This window comes from Lepisosteus platostomus, assembly GCF_059453375.1.
Source record: "Lepisosteus platostomus isolate fLepPlt1 chromosome 5 unlocalized genomic scaffold, fLepPlt1.hap1 SUPER_5_unloc_1, whole genome shotgun sequence".
In the NCBI taxonomy this organism is placed as follows: domain Eukaryota; kingdom Metazoa; phylum Chordata; class Actinopteri; order Semionotiformes; family Lepisosteidae; genus Lepisosteus; species Lepisosteus platostomus.
Window position 1 is genome coordinate 408,803 of NW_028291471.1, and position 19,123 is coordinate 427,925.

At 52.6% G+C, this 19,123-nt stretch overlaps 2 long non-coding RNA genes across 2 annotated transcripts; one reads left to right on the plus strand and one right to left on the minus strand.

Moving 5' to 3' along the window:
- The first annotated feature begins 1,054 nt into the window (after positions 1 to 1,054).
- Positions 1,055 to 13,314, plus strand: LOC148638398 (uncharacterized). The gene is made up of 7 exons (XR_015931044.1): positions 1,055 to 1,129; positions 3,343 to 3,416; positions 4,265 to 4,335; positions 11,029 to 11,098; positions 11,774 to 11,842; positions 12,371 to 12,463; positions 13,016 to 13,314. It is a non-coding gene; the product is annotated as an uncharacterized LOC148638398 (long non-coding RNA).
- LOC148638399 (uncharacterized) lies at positions 4,259 to 6,308 on the minus strand. The gene is made up of 5 exons (XR_015931053.1): positions 6,222 to 6,308; positions 5,763 to 5,825; positions 5,318 to 5,380; positions 4,885 to 4,947; positions 4,259 to 4,358 (listed from the first exon to the last, which is right to left on the minus strand). It is a non-coding gene; the product is annotated as an uncharacterized LOC148638399 (long non-coding RNA).
- Positions 13,315 to 19,123: the final 5,809 nt, after the last annotated feature.

Here is a 19,123-nt window from a genome sequence, read left to right on the forward strand (position 1 = left end):
TGGGAAGAGCTCTGAGTGGAGGGTCCAGACTTATTAATTATTATTATTATTCGTGCTGCACTGGGCTTCAGTCCTGGCAGTGAGAGGGGGACTCTGTGATCAGGACAGATACTTATGACTGTATAATAACACACGATAGAAATGGAAAACAGGGTAGCGCTGTTGTCTCTTCGAAACGTTTTGAACTGCCAGAAGAAGTTTTCACAACCCGGACTCGTGAAGGTACAGGTCTTCTCCCTTCGTCCGGAGCAAGGTGTATCGTGTCCTGGTGATTTCTCCCGTTTCGAACGGAGTCTAATGTCGCGTTTCTACTTTATTAGAGAGAGGCACTGAACATCCTATGATGGACTGGTGTCCTGTCCAGGGTGTGTGAGTGTGTGTGTGTCCTGTGATGGACTGGTGTTCTATCCAGAGTGTGTGTGTCCTGTGCTGGACTGGTGTCCTGTCCAGGGTGTTTGAGTGTGTGTGTGTCCTGTGATGGACTGGTGTCCTGTCCAGGGTGTGTGAGTGTGTGTGTCCTGTGATGGACTGCTGTCCTGTCCAGTGTTTGTATGTGTGTCCTTTGATGGACTGGTGTCCTGTCCAGGGTGTGTGTGTCCTGTGATGGACTGGTGTTCTATCCAGGGTGTGTGTGTCCTGTGATGGACTGGTGTCCTGTCCAGGATGTGTGAGTGTGTGTGTCCTGTGATGGACTGGTGTCCTGTCCAGGGTGTGTGAGTGTGTGTGTGTCCTGTGATGGACTTCTGTCCTGTCCAGGGTTTGTATGTGTGTCCTTTGATGGACTGGTGTTCTGTCTAGGGTGTGTGTGTCCTTTGATGGACTGGTGTCCTGTCCAGGGTGTGTGAGTGTGTATGTCTGTGTGTCCTGTGATGGACAGATGGTACCCAGCCTGGACACCCATGAGACACTGTCTTCCTCAGAAGACTCTCACGGAGGTCACACTGTCCCTAACCCGGGTCCAGAAGAAACTACAGTGATCTATAATTCCTGCGCCTCGGAAGGGGTTATGACGTTTATGTCCGGCGCCCGCGCCCGCGGACCGGCGGTTCGGCGTCGCGCTCCGCAGCTCGAGCTTCGGTGCGAGGCAGGGCGGGAGGGAGTCGATGTGGCCTCGGCGCCATCTTTGCTGGTGAGTCAATTGTGACCGTTGCGGTACAATAAACCATCAATAAACCTTTTCCCACTCCGACCAGTATTTCTGTCGCGGCCCACGTCCCTTACAATCGACAAACTATAAAAAAACAGTAGGCCTTCGCAACATTACACGCCATTTTTTTATTTTAAACGTCCGTTAGATACGCAGGTGTCTCGATACCTGTCTTAACCTCGCCGGCGTCTTTATACCGGCAAGTGAATTTTATTTGGGGTCCCTCAGAATTGTGACAGAAATGTCAGTGAACCACAATAAAAAACGAAACTTTTTTTTAAAGGCGATGAATGGATTTTAAGAGTAACCGTGTAGCGACTGACGTAAGGAAAAAAAAGTTGTCTTTCCCTACGAAGACGTTTTGGTACAGGACTTTCTTTAAATATCAGTTGTGCATAGCGTTTTACAAAAAGTTGATGATGATCTTGGAGATAATTGCAAAGGAAAATTGAGATAACTACCAAAACATTACGTGTGAAACGACAGGACAGAACTTTGAACCCACAAAGAAACAAAGGTATGAAATATTGCCTCGTCATGGGGGGTTGATAATTGTAATAAGTGTTCCTAATTTTCGTAAAGAAATGTATATTATGGGAGTCACACGTGAGATTTAGTGTATATACGTTTCATATTGTGCATATATACGGGGTTAAAAAGTGGAATGAGTATGATTATAAACTCGTGTGTAATTTTTGAACAAGCTTTGATTAGACAGGTGAAAAACAACATCAGATCCTTTTTTTAATATATTCTCACGTCTGAATATCAGCTTCTCCTCTCTGGCCAACATTTCAGGGCTCCCAGATGTAGATCCCAAATTGAAACAAATATTCATTTGTTACCCTTATTAAAACAGTTAATAGAAGTGAGTGACCAGGGTAAATAAAGGTGGGTCAGTGTAAACTGTTTATTCTGGACCAGACTTCGTCATGTGTGATATGTCATGACTTCTTATATTAAGTTTTATCTTTATATTTAGTTATACATGTGTAATAGATGCGATGTGTGTCCATAAAAAGGTTTCTCCAGGGGAAAATCAAGTTGGTTTTAAAACCGTGTTTCCTTTGTAGGGTACGTTTGCATTCCAAGTGTGGTGTTTTTGCCTTTTTATCATATTTTGGATGTGAATCCGTGGTATTTTTGCAGAGACAAGTTGCCTTTCTTATACGCGGAGGGATCTGCTCGTGAGATGTCCGCCCGGTCCATTTCTGAGCTCAGTATAAGGTGTAGAAAGCACGACTGTCATCATAACCCGCCTCTCACCCAGGTGTGGAATAATGTTGTGACTATTGCTTCAGCAATAACATGCTGATTGCATGTTTCTAGATGGGTATAACAGAGATCTCAACTACTGAGGGGCTGAGCTATATAATTGCTAACACTTATATAGCGCTTTTCTGGACACCCCACTCAATGCGCTGCACAGGGAATGGGGTATCCCTCTACCGCCACCAATGTACAGCCCCCACCTGGATGATGCGACGCCAGCCATAGTGCGCCAGAACGCTCCCCACACACCAGCTCTCAGTGGGGTGGAGAGCAGAGAGATGAAGCCAGTTCAGAGAGGGGGGTTATTAGGAGGCCATGATTGGTAAGGGCCAATGGGAAATTTGGCCAGGACGCCTGGGTTACACCCCTACTCTTTTCGAGAGACGCCCTGGGATTTTTAATGACCACAGAGAGTCAGGACCTCGGTTTTACGTCTCATCCGAAGGACGGCGCCTGTTTACAGTATAGTGTCCCCCGTCACTATACTGGGGTATCAGACCGCAGGGTGAGCGCCCCCCTGCTGTCCCACTAACACCTCTTCCACCTCTTATTAGCCAGTGAAAAATGGTAGCTTCCTCAGAGACACTGCAGGAAGACAGGAGTTTGTGATGAAAGTTCGAGAGGGATGGCCACACCCTAGTTCGGTCAGACTCGGCTGTCGATATTTTAGCAATCACTCCTGACTCCTCTCCTGAAACACTGTCAATACTGCACGTGATCCCCCTCTCACCCTCGCGTCCCTCTCTCACCCCGTCTCCACCTGTGTAGCTGCCCCCCCTGGTCACTCCTCCTCGCTGTGCAGGGGGGGTCCCAGCCTCCTCGTCCTCTGGCCAGGAGCCCTCAGCCAAGAGGGTTCAGCCAGATCATCACTCCATGATCCTTTCAGTATGCTAAATTCCTGGTGTTGTTTTTTTTCTCCCCAGAAAACTGACTGTCCGCCCCACCTCTGCGCTAAGTGGACGATGAAATCAGGTTCCAGTGTGCCTGGTGTTTACAGGTAATACTTCAGACTGGTCGGCCTCACCTCAGGGTGTCTGGGCGTTTGATATTATACAGTTGCAATGCTGAGGCCTGTGACTGTGATGCTGTAAGGCTACAGGAGTCTCTCTGGAGATCCTGAGTGATTTCCGGCGTTCGTGTGGAAACACAGCCCCACCCTCCCGCAGTGTCCAGTCCGCAGAATTTCCTGGAGACGTGGCCTAGCCGATGGGCGACCCCGCCAGCGAGAGACTAGCTGAGGCAGGACGTTCTGTACGGTTCAGTTAATTAGACGCGCACAGATGTTGAGCTCATCGTCCCTTTAATTGTGCCATCTATGCTAACTGTAGCAGATATCGAACTATCAAGGTGACAGATCATTAATTTTAAATTAAATAGATGCATGATATTGCTAGCGCTGATGCAAGAGGCAAGTCAGAGGAACTGAACACAGAATGGATAGGAGTCGCAGTGAGTGAGAGAGGAATGAGCTAAATTATTTAAGAGGATTAAAACACTGAAGAACAGGAGACACAGTGAGAGAGAGGAGATCACAGGAAATACCTCAGTAACAAACATACTAACACACAGGACAGGAGACACAGCGAGAGAGAGGAGATCACAGAGAATCCCTCAGTAACAAACACACAGGACACGAGACACAGCGAGAGAGAGGAGATCACAGGAAATACCTCAGTTTTAAGTGCAGACAACCGGACAGGAGACAGAGTGAGGAAGAGTAAATGAAACACAGTAGGATTGATAGGAGACGGGTTATGAAGAGATGGGACACACAGAGATGGAGAGAAGGGAGGCAACAGTTGAACTCGCTGGCTGAGTTAATTGACGCTGCTGTTTCTTTGGCAGATGAAGTCGGGGTCCAGAGTTTCGCTGACATGGCAGAACCGTCCCAGCTCGGTCTCCTCCCATTCCTGCAGGTCAGTGCCCCTTCAGTCAGACCCTGTGTTCAGGGAGACACACAGGGAAGTCGCACACTGTGACAAAAGGCTCCAGAGACATCGCCGAACCACAGAATAGCTCCGGAGCATTTGTGCACCTTTTGGAATTCTTCACGTATAGTGAAAGGTGAAAATAAAACCAAGAATGGGTGATGCGTCTTTACACAGAGGCGGGTGGGGAACAAGCTGCCTAGCCTTGTTGTTGATGCCGATACCCTGGCTTCTCTCCAGATACAGGTGGATTAAATCATGGGTCCAATTAATCACTAACTACCAGACAGGCTTGAAAAACCGAATGGCGTTCTCTCGTTTTTAACCTTTCTTCAGTTCTTAGAAAACCTGCACGCAGAAAAAAAATAATTTGCATTGTTTTACTACTTCCAACGGTCAGGTCTGTGGGTATTTAAATCTGACTAAAATGTGTATTGTTCAAAATCTCTTGTTCACTATCAGTGTTGTTGTTTTTAGTGTCCTTCTCATTACTCCTGTGGGTTTTATACTGTGGTAAAGAGTTAAAAAAGTCCTCACTTTGTGCTGCTCTCGGTTTGTTGACGGTGGCGTACTCCACATCACTGTTGGGTAGTGTGATGTCTGTAGAGAACAGGATACAGGTCAATACTTATGTTTACTTATACTATACAGGATAAGACTTACATTAACACCATACTGAACAACAGGGCTCACTGTTCACACTCGTATTGACACTGTACAGACAACAGGACTCACTGTTCACATGCGTATTGACACTGTACTGAACAACAGGACTCACTGTTCACACACCTATTGACACTGTACAGACGACAGGATTCACTGTTCACGCTTGTATTCACGCTGGACACAACAGCAGGACTCACTATTATTACAAATGTTCACACTTGTGTTAAAACTGGACAGAGCAGCAAGAAGTTATCATGATGTTTTATTTCTGCTAGTTTAATAGATAGAAGTAAAAGATCCTCACTTTGTGCGGCTCGGGGTTTGTTGACTGTGGAGTATTCAACAGCAGTATCTGTCTGTGTTAATTCTGCAAAGAATAAAACACGTGTTCTCACCCGTTAACACTGTGCAGAGCAAGAGGGAATTCAATGAGTTAACACTGTACAGAACCGGACTCACTGTTCACACTCGCATTGACACTGTACTGACCAACAGGACTCGTGTCGACACCGTTCACACTCGAATCGACGCTGCTCACACTCGTGTTGACACTTGACACTCGTATCCAGTAATGATTGCCCAACCCACCACTTAGCAGAGCTCCCGGTGGTGGGGCTGTGGTCCAGGGGCTCTGCCCCGACTTCACCTCGCACTGACCTAGCAAGCCCGCGCACCACAGGCGTCTCGCCGCCCCCCGCCGCTGCTGTTTGAGCCCTGCGAGCCCTTACACGCGAGAAGGCAAAACCTACTTCCGCCCGCGGGCCCGGGATCCTGGATCACGGAGTAATGGCATTCCTGCGGTGCCGCGGTTCCTGAAAGAGAGATAACGGTCAGGGAAGCGTCGCTGAAGACGCGCGGCAGGTAGGGATAACGGTCAGGGAGGGGGCCGTGTTGGCCACCCGCAGGCCGCAGAGGCAGCAGGTACGGGATCGTTCCACGCGGCCGAGAGAGAGGGGAAAGAGACGCGACATTTCGACTGTGGTCTTTTCCGGCTTCACGCGCCCGAAGGAGGCTCCGCGGCCGAAACGCCGCGTCTCTTTTCCTGTCCTTCCAGCGCAGGGATAAACCTTGACCTGCTCCGCTGCGGGTGAAGACAAAGTCGGTGTTGCTGGGTTTTTAAAAAAAACCCGCAGAGCCACTTCATACTTCTGACGACGATGGAAGGGGAATATTTACAAGTCCTGTTCTAAAAGGTCTTCGGATCTCACCGTTACCAGCTGGGAGTGGGGTTTGCGCCAGGCAGTAGTCGGAGTCCGTTTTCTCCAGGCGTTCTGAAACAACCCAAAACACAGGATGAGAGACCGCAGTTGTGAAATGAGTTGAAAGCCGATCGTGGGCCGCCCGTTTGCTAACTGAACCAGGCTTGCTCAGGCCGGATCCATTAAAACCCACAAACTTCATGAATTGATACTTGAGCTTGCGTTGTCCTGTTCTGGGAGCGACCAGCTTTGACTTTGCTGGACCTTTTATTGACCATCATATCGGACTGCTCCAGTGAGAACTCAGCATTACAGATCTCTCAAGGTCAAACTCACAGAAGAGCCACAGACAGACAGAGACAGGATCAGAGACACAGGAGAGAGTCAGGACAGTGAAGGAGTCCTCATGGAGGAGATCAGAAACACTGAGAGAAGAGCCACAGACAGAGACAGGATCAGAGACACAGCGGAGAGTCAGGACAGTGAAGGAGTCCTCATGGAGGAGATCAGATACACTGAGAGAAGAGCCACAGACAGAGACAGGATCAGAGACACAGGGGAGAGTCAGGACAGTGAAGGAGTCCTCATGGAGGAGATCAGATACACTGAGAGAAGAGCCACAGACAGAGACAGGATCAGAGACACAGCGGAGAGTCAGGACAGTGAAGGAGTCCTCATGGAGGAGATCAGATACACTGAGAGAAGAGCCACAGACAGAGACAGGATCAGAGACACAGCGGAGAGTCAGGACAGTGAAGGCGTCCTCTACTTAAATTATTACATTATACACAATTTGAGTTCATTTTAAAAAGGTAATGAAAGGAATGCATTTTCATAAGAAAGATAATACCGATATGCATGTGATAATCTTCCTTATATCATGTAGTGTGTCATTTGGACACTTTGTGGGCTTGAAATACAAAGAAAATCATGTTCTATGGTACAAGATAAATACAAAACTTAAGCTTTTATTTTAATTAGATTTGTTTATTAAGCATAAGCAATCATTTATTACATTAATATATGTGAAAATAACATTTTAGCATCATACGTTTAGTATATTTAGTCCCTAATGCTGAAAGAAATAATCATTTGTTTAATATGCACGGGTCTGTCTCAAAGGATGCAGTGCTCCTGGAGGGGCTCTCAAACCCTGCATTTCAGATGCCTAGCTGTATCCCTCACATGTGGCACCTCAGAATGACTTCTAACCTTACCTGTGGTGTCTTCAGTCCCTATTGCTCAATGCATGGTGTACGTACTACATACATGTGTCTTGAGAATGAGGAATGGGCCCCTGAGACAGTCATTTGCCTGTTTCACAAATGATCGTATTTTACTAGAGATTCTGTTTGGGATTCAGATGTGCATTCGGACAGCAATCCCTTTCAAGAAATGATACGTTCTGGATGAGGTCAGAGGTGCTGGAACACTGTATTTAGGATGTGTTTGCAGTGACTGTGTGTCTCCTGCTTCAACGCAGTGATATATAGATGTGCTCCTGTAATTTATTGGTAAATGCCCAGGGCAGTAAGCAGTCTGAGGATTTATTTCCAGACGGCATAGAGCAGTGAAGCAGTGAAGTAGTGCATAAAGCATAGGCAATCATTTATTACATTAATATATGTGAAAATAATATTTAAGCATCATACGTTTAGTATATTTAGTCCCTAATGCTGAAAGAAATGATAATTTCTTTAACATGCACGGGTCTGTCTCAAAGGATGCAGTGCTCCTGAAAGGGCTCTCAAACCCTGCATTTAAGATGCCTAGCTGTATCCCTCACATGTGGCACCTCAGAATGACTTCTAACCTTACCTGTGGTGTCTTCAGTCCCTATTGCTCAATGCATGGTGTACGTACTGCATACATGTGTCTTGAGAATGAGGAATGGGCCCCTGAGACAGTCATTTGCCTATTTCACAAATGATCGTATTTTACTAGAGATTCTGTTTGGGATTCAGATGTGCATGCGGACAGCAATCCCTTTCAAGAAATGATACGTTCTGGATGCACAGGCTGCCAACGTGAGTACGTGTTGGGTTCTTGGTTTGAATGCTCGAGTTGTCAGGCTGGCGTTTTTTGTTCCTGTTGGAGCCCATAAATATGAACAAGGCACTTGAGAACGTCTCTGTGCGGGTGTGCGTTTGTAATGACGTGTGTGTGCTCCTCTGTTTCAGTATAAAAAAATGCATTTAAGACATTCAGCCTTTTCATGTTCCTAATATTCTTTCCTTCTTGACAATAAGAACTAAGGTTGCTGCTGGGAGAGGTGTTAGTGGGGCCGGCAGGGGGTTCTCTCACCCTGCGGTCTGTGTGGGTCCTGATGCCCCAGTATAGTGACAGAGGACACTGGACTGTAAACAGGCGCCGTCCTTCGGATGAGACGTCAAACCGAGGTCCTGACTCTCTGTGCTCATTAACAATCCCGGGGTGTCTCTGGAGAAGAGTAGGGGTGTTACCCCAGTGTCCTGGCCTGATTCCCCCCCTGGTCTTGACCCATCATGGGCTCCTAATCACCCCCCTCTCTGAACTGGCTCCATCCTTCTGCTCTCCTCCCCACTGAGAGCTGCTGTGTGCTGAGCGGACTGGAGCATCATCCAGGTGGGGGCTGCACACTGGGGGGGCTGGAGGGGATCCCCCTGACCTGGGAAGAGCTCTGAGTGGAGAGTCCAGACTTATTAATTATTATGATTATTCGTGCTGCACTGGGCTCCTGTCCTGGCAGTGAGAGGGGGACTCTGTGATCAGGACAGATACTTATGACTGTATAATAATACATGATAGAAATGGAACACAGGGTAGCGCTGTAGTCTCTTCGAAACGTTTTGAACTGCCAGAAGAAGTTTTCACAACCCGGACTCGTGAAGGTACAGGTCTTCTCCCATCGTCCGGAGCAAGGTGTATCGTGTCCTGGTGATTTCTCCCGTTTCGAACGGAGTTTAATGTCGCATTTCTACTTTATTAGAGAGAGGCACTGAACATCCTGTGATGGACTGGTGTACTGTCCAGGGTGTGAGTGTGTGTGTGTCCTGTGATGGACTGCTGTCCTGTCCAGGGTGTGTGAGTGTGTGTGTCCTGTGATGGACTGGTGTCCTGTCCAGGGTGTATGAGTGTGTGTGTCCTATGATGGACTGGTGTCCTGTCCAGGGTGTGTGAGTGTGTGTGTCCTGTGATGGACTGCTGTCCTGTCCAGGGTGTGTGAGTGTGTGTGTGTCCTGTGATGGACTGCTGTCCTGTCCAGGGTGTGTGTGTGTACTGTGATGGACTGGTGGATCACAATATTAATTCTCCTCCTTGATTCCCTCCTTCATCGCCAGAGTGAAAGCGGGACACGGCAGTAAAAGCTCAGCCCTGCAGGTGGTGGTCCTCTTGGCCACACGGGGGCACTGTGTCCCCACGGGGGGGGGCTATGTTCAAGTCCCGCTGGGAATCGCACCGACGCGGCGGGGTTCGTGAACGTCCCAGACACCAAGAAAACGAGAGAAAAAAGGTCGTTTTCGGGGTTCAAGAAGCAACCCCGAGATTCAGGGAGTTTCCCCGTTGAGCTTACTCTGCCGAAAACACGCAGGTTTTATTTTTTTCCCATGCCCCCCCTCACACAGGCCGTTTCTGTAGCGTGAAGTTGTGTTTTTTTGCGCGGCGGTCGGTGAGGGGCAAAATTTTATTTATTTTTTTCCCACGGTCTGAAACAAAATCAGCCGGGTGGTGTTGTAGAGAGGTCGATGTATCTGGTTTTCCTCGTCTGCGAAACCCATTTTTTTGGGGGGGTCGTGAGGTCCCACGCAGCGCTCGGAAAAGAAAATGGCGTCTCTTTTCCCCGCAGGACGTTGGGGGGGACTCGTGTTTTTTGGACGTGGCGTGGCCCGAAATTTCCGCCCTTGGCTGCTAGAGGGGGGTGGAGGTCGGTCTTTCTTTGACTTGGGGGTAGGGGGGGTGTCTATTTTACTGATCCCCACCCCACGGAAACCCGTGTTGGAGGTGGGGGTGCTGAATGCGCCCTCGACGTGATTTTGTCTTTAAATTCAAGTGCAGCTTTTGTAACCCTTGGGCCGGAAACAGCTGGACCCGTTTCCCCTGCCTGTCCGAGGTGGCGACTACCGGGGTCGTACAGGGACACCTGGCTGGGTGTGACGTCACGGGGGCTTCACAATGAGCTGCCTGACGTCACAGAGCGGCGGATTCTAGCGGGGGGCGGCGCCGGAGCCCCATGAGCTCAGAGGAGTGAAGAGAGAGGAGGAGGAAAGGACTATAGAGTCCTTTCTAAACATGTGTTTCTTCCAATAAAGTTACTTCGACTTCGATCGTTAGTTTCAGCTTCAGAATCGCTCTTCAGTATCCCCTTGAAATCGGTAAGTCGCTCAAAAGCGCCGCTGGTGAGAAATAACAAAATAAGTTGAGAAAAAGTTTTTTTTTTACCGTTACTCCACTCTTATTGGTGTGATCGTGCTGTAAAAAGATATTGAGAGGAGGTGCACCTCTACACAGAGGGTGGCAGGGGTGTGGAACAAGCCGCCTAGCCCTGTGGGTGAAGCCGATACCCTGGCTTCTCTCAGGACACAGCTGGTTGAGCTCCTCCAGTCAGGACAGGAGGCTCTACTGTACACAGAGGGGGGTGGGGGTGGGGAACAAGCCGCCCAGCCCGTGTGGTTGAAGCCGATACCCTGGCTTCTCTCAGGACACAGCTGGTTGAGCTCCTCCAGTCAGGACAGGAGGCTCTACTGTACACAGAGGGGGGTGGGGGTGGGGAACAAGCCGCCCAGCTGTGTGGCTCCGCCCCCTCCCCTCCCCTCTGTGACTCTGCTCGTCTCGGCAGGACGATGCACCAACAGAGATGCCGCACGGCCGTGCGCGGTCGCAGCAGGACCCGGGCCCGGCGAGGCGTCGTAAGTCCACCCCTCCCGCCCGCCGTCCAGCGTCCAGCGTCCAGCCCTCCTCCGACTGACCTCTCCACCCCCAGCAGCGCTCGCTGTATTATAATAATAATAATAATAATAATAAACTTCACTGATAGAGCACCTTTCACACACATAGCAGCGCAAAGCGCTTGACAGACCAGGTCTCACGGTAACACCTCCAGACGAGGAGAGACACTTCCAGTGGTGATCTTGACTGAGGACGCGCCTCGGCTCAAGAGACAGGGTCGCGGGTCCATTATGGCCCTTCTGAGAGTACAGATTGCCTCTGGACGTCCCAGACCCTTCCTGGACACACTGTACAGACTCACCTGTCCAGACTCTTACTGGACACATTGTACACACTCACCTGTCCAGACTCTTACTGGACACATTGTACACACTCACCTGTCCGGACTCTTACTGGACACACTGGTCAGACTCACCTGTCCAGACTCTCACTGGACACACTGTCCACACTCTCACTGGACACACTGTACACACTCACCTGTCCACACTCTCACTGGACACACTGTACACACTCACCTGTCCACACTCTCACTGGACACACTGTAGAGACTGCCCAAGGCCTCTAGTCTCGACACGACTGGGCTGGGCTATTTGGTCAGAGCTGTCTCGGAGATGGGCTGTTTGGCGTCTTCACAGGTCACACCGGTCAGGCAGAACCCGGACTGGCAGTGGGAGAGATCCCGGCCCAAGTCCCGGTGCTTTTCCGTAAGTCTGACCCGATCGCCTTCCGCGAGACTGGACCGGCCGCCCTGTGGTGGGCCCGGTGCCCCACATCTACCCTACAGCTCCCCCCACTGACCCCTAAACTCCCGATACCCTACAGCTCCCCACTCTGACCCCTAAACTCCCGATACCCTACAGCTCCCCACACTGACCCCTAAACTCCTGATACCCTACAGCTCCACACTCTGACCCCTAAACTCCCGATACCCTACAGCTCCCCCACTGACCCCTAAACTCCCGATACCCTACAGCTCCCCACTCTGACCCCTAAACTCCCGATACCCTACAGCTCCCCCCACTGACCCCTAAACTCCCGATACCCTACAGCTCCACACTCTGACCCCTTAACTCCCGATACCCTACAGCTCCCCACACTGACCCCTAAACTCCCGATACCCTACAGCTCCCCACTCTGACCCCCAGAGTCCTGATGGCCGAGAGGTCTCTGCTTGCTGTAGTGATTGAGTGAGCTCTGTGGACCTGACCTCTGTCTTGTGTCCTCGTTTCCAGCGTCTCCTTGTGGTCTGTCACTTCACCAGACCTGAAGGTGAGATCTGAGGAGGAGACAGAGCACCCCCTAACACCCCTGAGCTGGGTTACAGGGTAAGACAGCTTCTTACTGTTGGACACACCTGTCCACACTCTTACTGGACACACTGGACACACTCGCCTGTCCGGACTCTTACTGGACACACTGTAGAGACTCGCCTGTCCACACTCTTACTGGACACACTGTACACACTCACCTGTCCACACTCTTACTGGACGCACTGTACACACTCACCTGTCCACACTCTCACTGGACACACTGTACACACTCACCTGTCCACACTCTCACTGGACACACTGTACACACTCGCCTGTCCAGACTCTTACTGGACACACTGTAGAGACTCGCCTGTCCACACTCTTACTGGACACACTGTACACACTCGCCTGTCCACACTCTTACTGGACGCACTGTACACACTCGCCTGTCCACACTCTTACTGGACGCACTGTACACACTCACCTGTCCACACTCTCACTGGACACACTGTACACACTCACCTGTCCACACTCTCACTGGACAAACTGGACACACTCACCTGTCCAGGCGTAATCTCTGCTCCTCATCCCCCCTGCGTTGTGTCTCCCCCTCTCCCCGCTGGACAGAATCCCGTGGTGTCTTCGTGCTTCCCCGAGCTCGTCCAGAAGCTGGAGAGGGCGGCCGAGCTGCAGCTGGAGCTCCCGGGGTCGCCCAGCTTGTCCCGCTCGGTGTCCCCCCCCTCCTCGCCCGAGAGCCCAATCCGCTCCCCGCCCCCGGCCCCCCCCCCTCCGGCCCCCCCTGCTGCCTGGGGCGGTGCCCCTGCCCCTGCCCCCGCCCGTCCTGCCCCCCATCGCCCGCCCGGCCCCGCCAGGCCCCGCCTGGGGCTCCCCAGTGCGGAGGGCAAGGAGAGAGGCTGAGATGTCTGACGAGGCAAGTGGGGCAGAGTCTGTCTGTCTGTCTGTCTGTCTGTCTGTCTGTCTGTCTGTCTGTCTGCCTGTCTGTCTGCCTGCCTGTCTGTCTGTCTGTCCTTTTCTCTGTCCTTCTGACTTTCTGTTCTTTTCTCTGTCCATTTGTCCTTCTCTCCATCTGTCTTTCTGTCCTTTTCTCTGTCTTTCTGTACATCAGTCCATCTGTAATTTTCTCTGTTTTTTTGTCCGTCTGTACTTCTCTATTTCTGTCTTTCTGTCCTTCTGTCTGAGTCTCTCTTTTTCTCTGTGTCTGTCCCTCTCTCCCTGTCTCTCTCCCTGTGTCTTTCCATGTGTCTCCCTGCTCTCTGTCTGTTCTGCATTGTCCCAGCTGGGTCTCTCTCCCTGTGTCTCTCCGTGTGTCTCCCTGCTCTCTGTCCTGTGTTGTCACAGCTGGGTCTCTCTCCCTGTGTCTCTCCGTGTGTCTCCCTGTCTGCTTCTCTGTCTGTCCTGCGTTGTTCCAGCTGGGCCTGTCTCCCCGGCTCTCTGCCTTCAGCTCTGTTCGCCGATGTCCCGCCAGCCCGTCTCTCTCTCAGCCTGTCTCTTGACTTGCAGGAGGAAGAGGAGGTGGAGACAGCTCCTCCGGCAGGAGAGAGGAAGAAGGTCAGTGCTGGTCCCACCCTGCCTCCTGTCCTGTCTGTGGTGGAGTTTTGCCGTCTTGTCTGTCCCTGGGTCTCAGTGTCTCTCTCTCTTTCAGCCCTGTCTGTCAGTGTCTCTCTCAGCCTGCTGTCTGCCTGTCCCTGCCTCTCTATCTCTCTCTCTTTCAGCCCTGTCTGTCAGTGTCTCTCTCCTCCTCCTCTCTGTCCTCAGTGTGTCTCTCTCCTCCTCCTCTCTGTCCTCAGTGTGTCTCTCTCCTCCTCCTCTCTGTCCTGTGGTGTCCAGGCAGTGTGTCTCTCTCCTCCTCCTCCTCTCTGTCCTGTGGTGTCCAGTGGGTCAGTATTAGTGGGCTACACCCAGGCTCACTCCCTGCGAGTGTGATCCCAGCAGAGTCTCTGTGCTCTAGGGACACTTGACTCACCTGTCTCTCTCTTTCTCTTTTGTGGTTGACGGATTGAGGCCACCAGTTGGCGGGGATATAGCGGGGGGGGCATCGTGTCCAATACTCCTTGAAACGAGACAGATTTCAAACCTCCTCCATCTGAAGAGAAGGAAGTCGACCACGAAGTCCAGGGTGTCCTAGGAAGCTCTTAAGCCATCGTTTGCCCAGCAGCCATCTCACCCTGCAGCTCCCAGCTGGCAGCCCCCTCCCCACTGGAGCCCAGCAGGTGGGAGCCTGGTCAGTACCTGGAGGGGAGACTCCTGGGAAAAACTGAGGTTGCTGCTGGGAGAGGTGTTAGTGGGGCCGGCAGGGGGCGCTCACCCTGCGGTCTGTGTGGGTCCTGATGCCCCAGTATAGTGACGGGGACACTGGACTGTAAACAGGCGCCGTCCTTCGGATGAGACGTCAAACCGACGTCCTGACTCTCTGTGCTCATTTACAATCCCGGGGTGTTTCTGGAGAAGAGTAGGGGTGTTACCCCAGTGTCCTGGCCTGATTCCCCCCCTGGTCTTGACCCATCATGGCCTCCTAATCACCCCTGTCTCTGAACTGGCTCCATCCCTCTGCTCTCCTCCCCACTGAGAGCTGCTGTGTGCTGAGCGGACTGGAGCATCATCCAGGTGGGGGCTGCACACTGGGGGGACTGGAGGAGATCCCCCTGACCTGGGAAGAGCTCTGAGGGGAGGGTCCAGACTTATTAATTATTATTATTATTCGTGCTGCACTGGGCTTCAGTCCTGGCAGTGAGAGGGGGACTCTGTGATCAGTACAGATACTTATGACTGTATAATAATACACGATAGACATTGAACACAGGGTAGCGCTGTAGTCTCTTCGAAACGTTTTGAACTGCCAGAAGAAGTTTTCACAACCCGGACTCATGAAGGTACAGGTCTTCTCCCTTCGGCCGGAGCAAGGTGTATGGTGTCCTGGTGATTGCTCCCATTTTGAACGGAGTTTAATGTTGCGTTTCTACTTTATTAGAGAGAGGCACTGAACATCCTGTGATGGACTGGTGTCCTGTCCAGGGTGTATGAGTCTGTGTGTGTCCTGTGATGGGCTGGTGTCCTGTCCAGGGTGTGTGAGTGTGTGTGTGTCCTGTGATGGACTGCTGTCCTGTCCAGGGTGTGTGAGTGTGTGTGTGTCCTGTGATGGACTGCTGTCCTGTCCAGGGTGTGTGTGTGTACTGTGATGGACTGGTGGATCACAATATTAATTCTCCTCCTTGATTCCCTCCTTCATCGCCAGAGTGAAAGCGGGACACGGCAGTAAAAGCTCAGCCCTGCGGGTGGTGGTCCTCTTGGCCACACGGGGGCGCTGTGGCCCCACGGGGGGGGGGGTTATGTTCAAGTCCCGCTTGGAATCGCACCGACGCGGCGGGGTTCGTGAACGTCCCCGACAACAAGAAAACGAGAGAGAGAAAAAAGGTCGTTTTCGGGGTTCAAGAAGCAACCCCGAGATTCAGGGAGTTTCCCCGCTGAGCTTACTCTGCCGAAAACACGCAGGTTTTATTTTTTTCCCGTGCCCCCCCTCACACAGGCCGTTTCTGTAGCGTGAAGTTGTGTTTTTTTGCGCGGCGGTCGGTGAGGGGCGAAATTGTATTTATTTTTTTCCCACGGTTTGAAACAGAAACAGCCGGGTGGTGTTGTAGAGAGGTCGACGTGCCTGGTTTTCCTCGTCTGCGAAGCCCGTTTTTTTTTTTGGGGGGGGGGGGGTCGTGAGGTCCCACGCAGCGCTCGGAAAAGAAAATGGCGTTTCTTTTCCTCGCAGGACGGGGGGGGGGGGGACCCGTGTTTTTTGGACGTGGCGTGGCCCCAAATTTCCGCCCTTGGGCGCTAGAGGGGGGTGGAGGTTGGTCTTTCTTTGATTTGGGGGTCGGGGGGGGGGTCTAATTTCACTGAACCAGACCCCACGGAAACCCGTGTTGGACGTGGTGGTGCTGAATGCGCCCTCGACGTGATTTTGTCTTTAAATTCAAGTGCAGCTTTTGTAACCCTTGGGCCGGAAACAGCTGGACCCGTTTCCCCTGCCTGTCCGAGGTGGCGACTACCGGGGTCGTACAGGGACACCCGGCTGGCCACCGACAGTTGGAAAAATAAAATGTCCACCCAAAAAAAAACAGCAACCGTGAAAAATGTCGGCCATTTTTGTTTCGCGGCCGAGCCGTGAGCGCGTCGGGGGCGACGTCACGGGGGCGTCACAATGAGCCGCCTGACGTCACAGAGCGGCGGATTCTAGCGGGGGGCGGCGCCGGAGCCCCATGAGCTCAGAGGAGTGAAGAGAGAAGAGGAGGAAAGCGCTATATAGTCTTTTCTAAACACGTGTTTCTTCCAATAAAGTTACTTCGACTTAGATCGTTAGTTTCATCTTCAGAATCGCTTTTCAGAATCCCCGTGAAATCGGTAAGTCAGTCAAAAGTGCCGCTGGTGAGAAATAACAAAATAAGTGGAGAAATAATAATACGTTTTTTTTACCGTTACTCAACTCTTATGGGTGTGATCGTGCTGTAAAAAGATATTGAGAGGAGGTGCACCTCTACACACAGAGTGGTGGGGGTGGGGAACAAAGCCAATACCCTGGCTTCTCTCCAGACACAGCTGGGTGAGCTCCTCCAGTCAGGACAGGAGGCTCTACTGTACACAGAGAGTGGCGGGGGTGCGGAACAAAGCTGATACCCTGGCTTCTCTCAGGACACAGCTGGGTGAGGTCCTCCAGTCAGGACAGGAGGCTCTTCTGTACACAGAGGAGGGCGGGGGTGGGGAACAAGCCGCCCAGCTGTGTGGCTCCGCCCCCTCCCCTCCCCTCTGTGACTCTGCTTGTCTCGGCAGGACGATGGACCGACAGAGATGCCTCACGGCCGTGCGCGGTCGCAGCAGGACCCGGGCCCGGCGAGGCGTCGTAAGTCCACCCCTCCCGCCCACCATCCAGCGTCCAGCGTCCAGCCCTCCTCCGACTGGCCTCTCCGCCCCCAGCAGCGCTCGCTGTATTATAATAATAATAATAATAAACTTCACTGATAGAGCACCTTTCATACACATAGCAGCGCAAAGTGCTTGACAGACCAGGTCTCACGGTAACACCTCCAGACGAGGAGAGACACTTCCAGTGGTGATCTTGACTGAGGACACGCCTCGGCTCAAGAGACAGGGTCTCAGGTCCATTATAGCCTTCTGAGAGCACAGATTGCCTCTGAACGTCCCAGACTCTTACTGGACACACTGTAGAGACTCACCTGTCCAGACTCTCACTGGACACACTGTACACACTCACCTGTCCACACTCTCACTGGACACACTGTACACACTCACCTGTCCACACTCTCACCGGACACACTGTAGAGACTGCCCAAGGCCCCTAGTCTCGACACGACTGGGCTGGGCTATGTGGTCAGAGCTGTCTCGGAGATGGGCTGTTTGGCGTCTTCACAGGTCACACCGGTCAGGCCGAACCCGGACTGGCAGCGGGAGAGGTCCCGGCCCAAGTCCCGGTGCTTTTCCGTAAGTCTGACCCGATCGCCATCCGCGAGACTGGACCGGCCGCCCTGTGGTGGGCCCGGTGCCCCACATCAACCCTACAGCTCCCCCCACTGACCCCTAAACTCCCGATACCCTACAGCTCCCCACACTGACCCCTAAACTCCCGATACCCTACAGCTCCCCACACTGACCCCTAAACTCCCGATACCCTACAGCTCTCCACTCTGACCCCTAAACTCCTGATACCCTACAGCCCCCCACACTGACCCCTAAACTCCCGATACCCTACAGCTCCCCACACTGACCCCTAAACTCCCGATACCCTACAGCTCCCCACTCTGACCCCCACAGTCCTGATGGCCGAGAGGTCTCTGCTTGCTGTAGTGATTGAGTGAGCTCTGTGGACCTGACCTTTGTCTTGTGTCCTCGTTTCCAGCGTCTCCTAGTGGTCCGGCATTTCACACGACCTGAAGGTGAGATCTGGGGAGGAGACAGAGCACCCCCTAACACCCCTGAGCTGGGTTACAGGGTAAGACAGCTTCTTACTGTTGGACACACCTGTCCACACTCTTACTGGACACACTGGACACACTCGCCTGTCCGGACTCTTACTGGACACACTGGACACACTCACCTGTCCGGACTCTTACTGGACACACTGGACACACTCGCCTGTCCAGACTCTTACTGGACACACTGTACACACTCACCTGTCCACACTCTCACTGGACACACTGTACACACTCACCTGTCCAGGCGTAGTCTCATCCCCCCTGCGTTGTGTCTCCCCCTCTCCCCGCTGGACAGAATCCTGTGGTGTCTTCCTGTTTCCCCGAGCTCGTCCAGAAGCTGGAGAGGGCGGCCGAGCTGCAGCTGGAGCTCCCGGGGTCACCCGGCTCGTCCCGCTCGAGCTCGCCCAACTCGTTCCGCTCGGTGTCCCCCCCCCCCTCGCCCGAGAGCCCCCTCCGCTCCCCGCCCTCGGCCCCCCCCTCCGGCCCCCTCAGGCCCCTGCCCGCCCCGCCCCGCCGCCCCCCCTTCCTCCCCGCCATGCCCCTCGAGCCCCCCCTGCTGCCCGGGGCGGTGCCCCTGCCCCTGCCCCCACCCGTCCTGCCCCCCATCGCCCGCCCGGCCCCGCCAGGCCCCGCCTGGGGCTCCCCGGTGCGGAGGGCAAGGAGAGAGGCTGAGATGTCTGACGAGGCAAGTGGGGCAGAGTCTGTCCGCCCATCTGTCCTTCTGTCCGTCTATCCTTCAGTC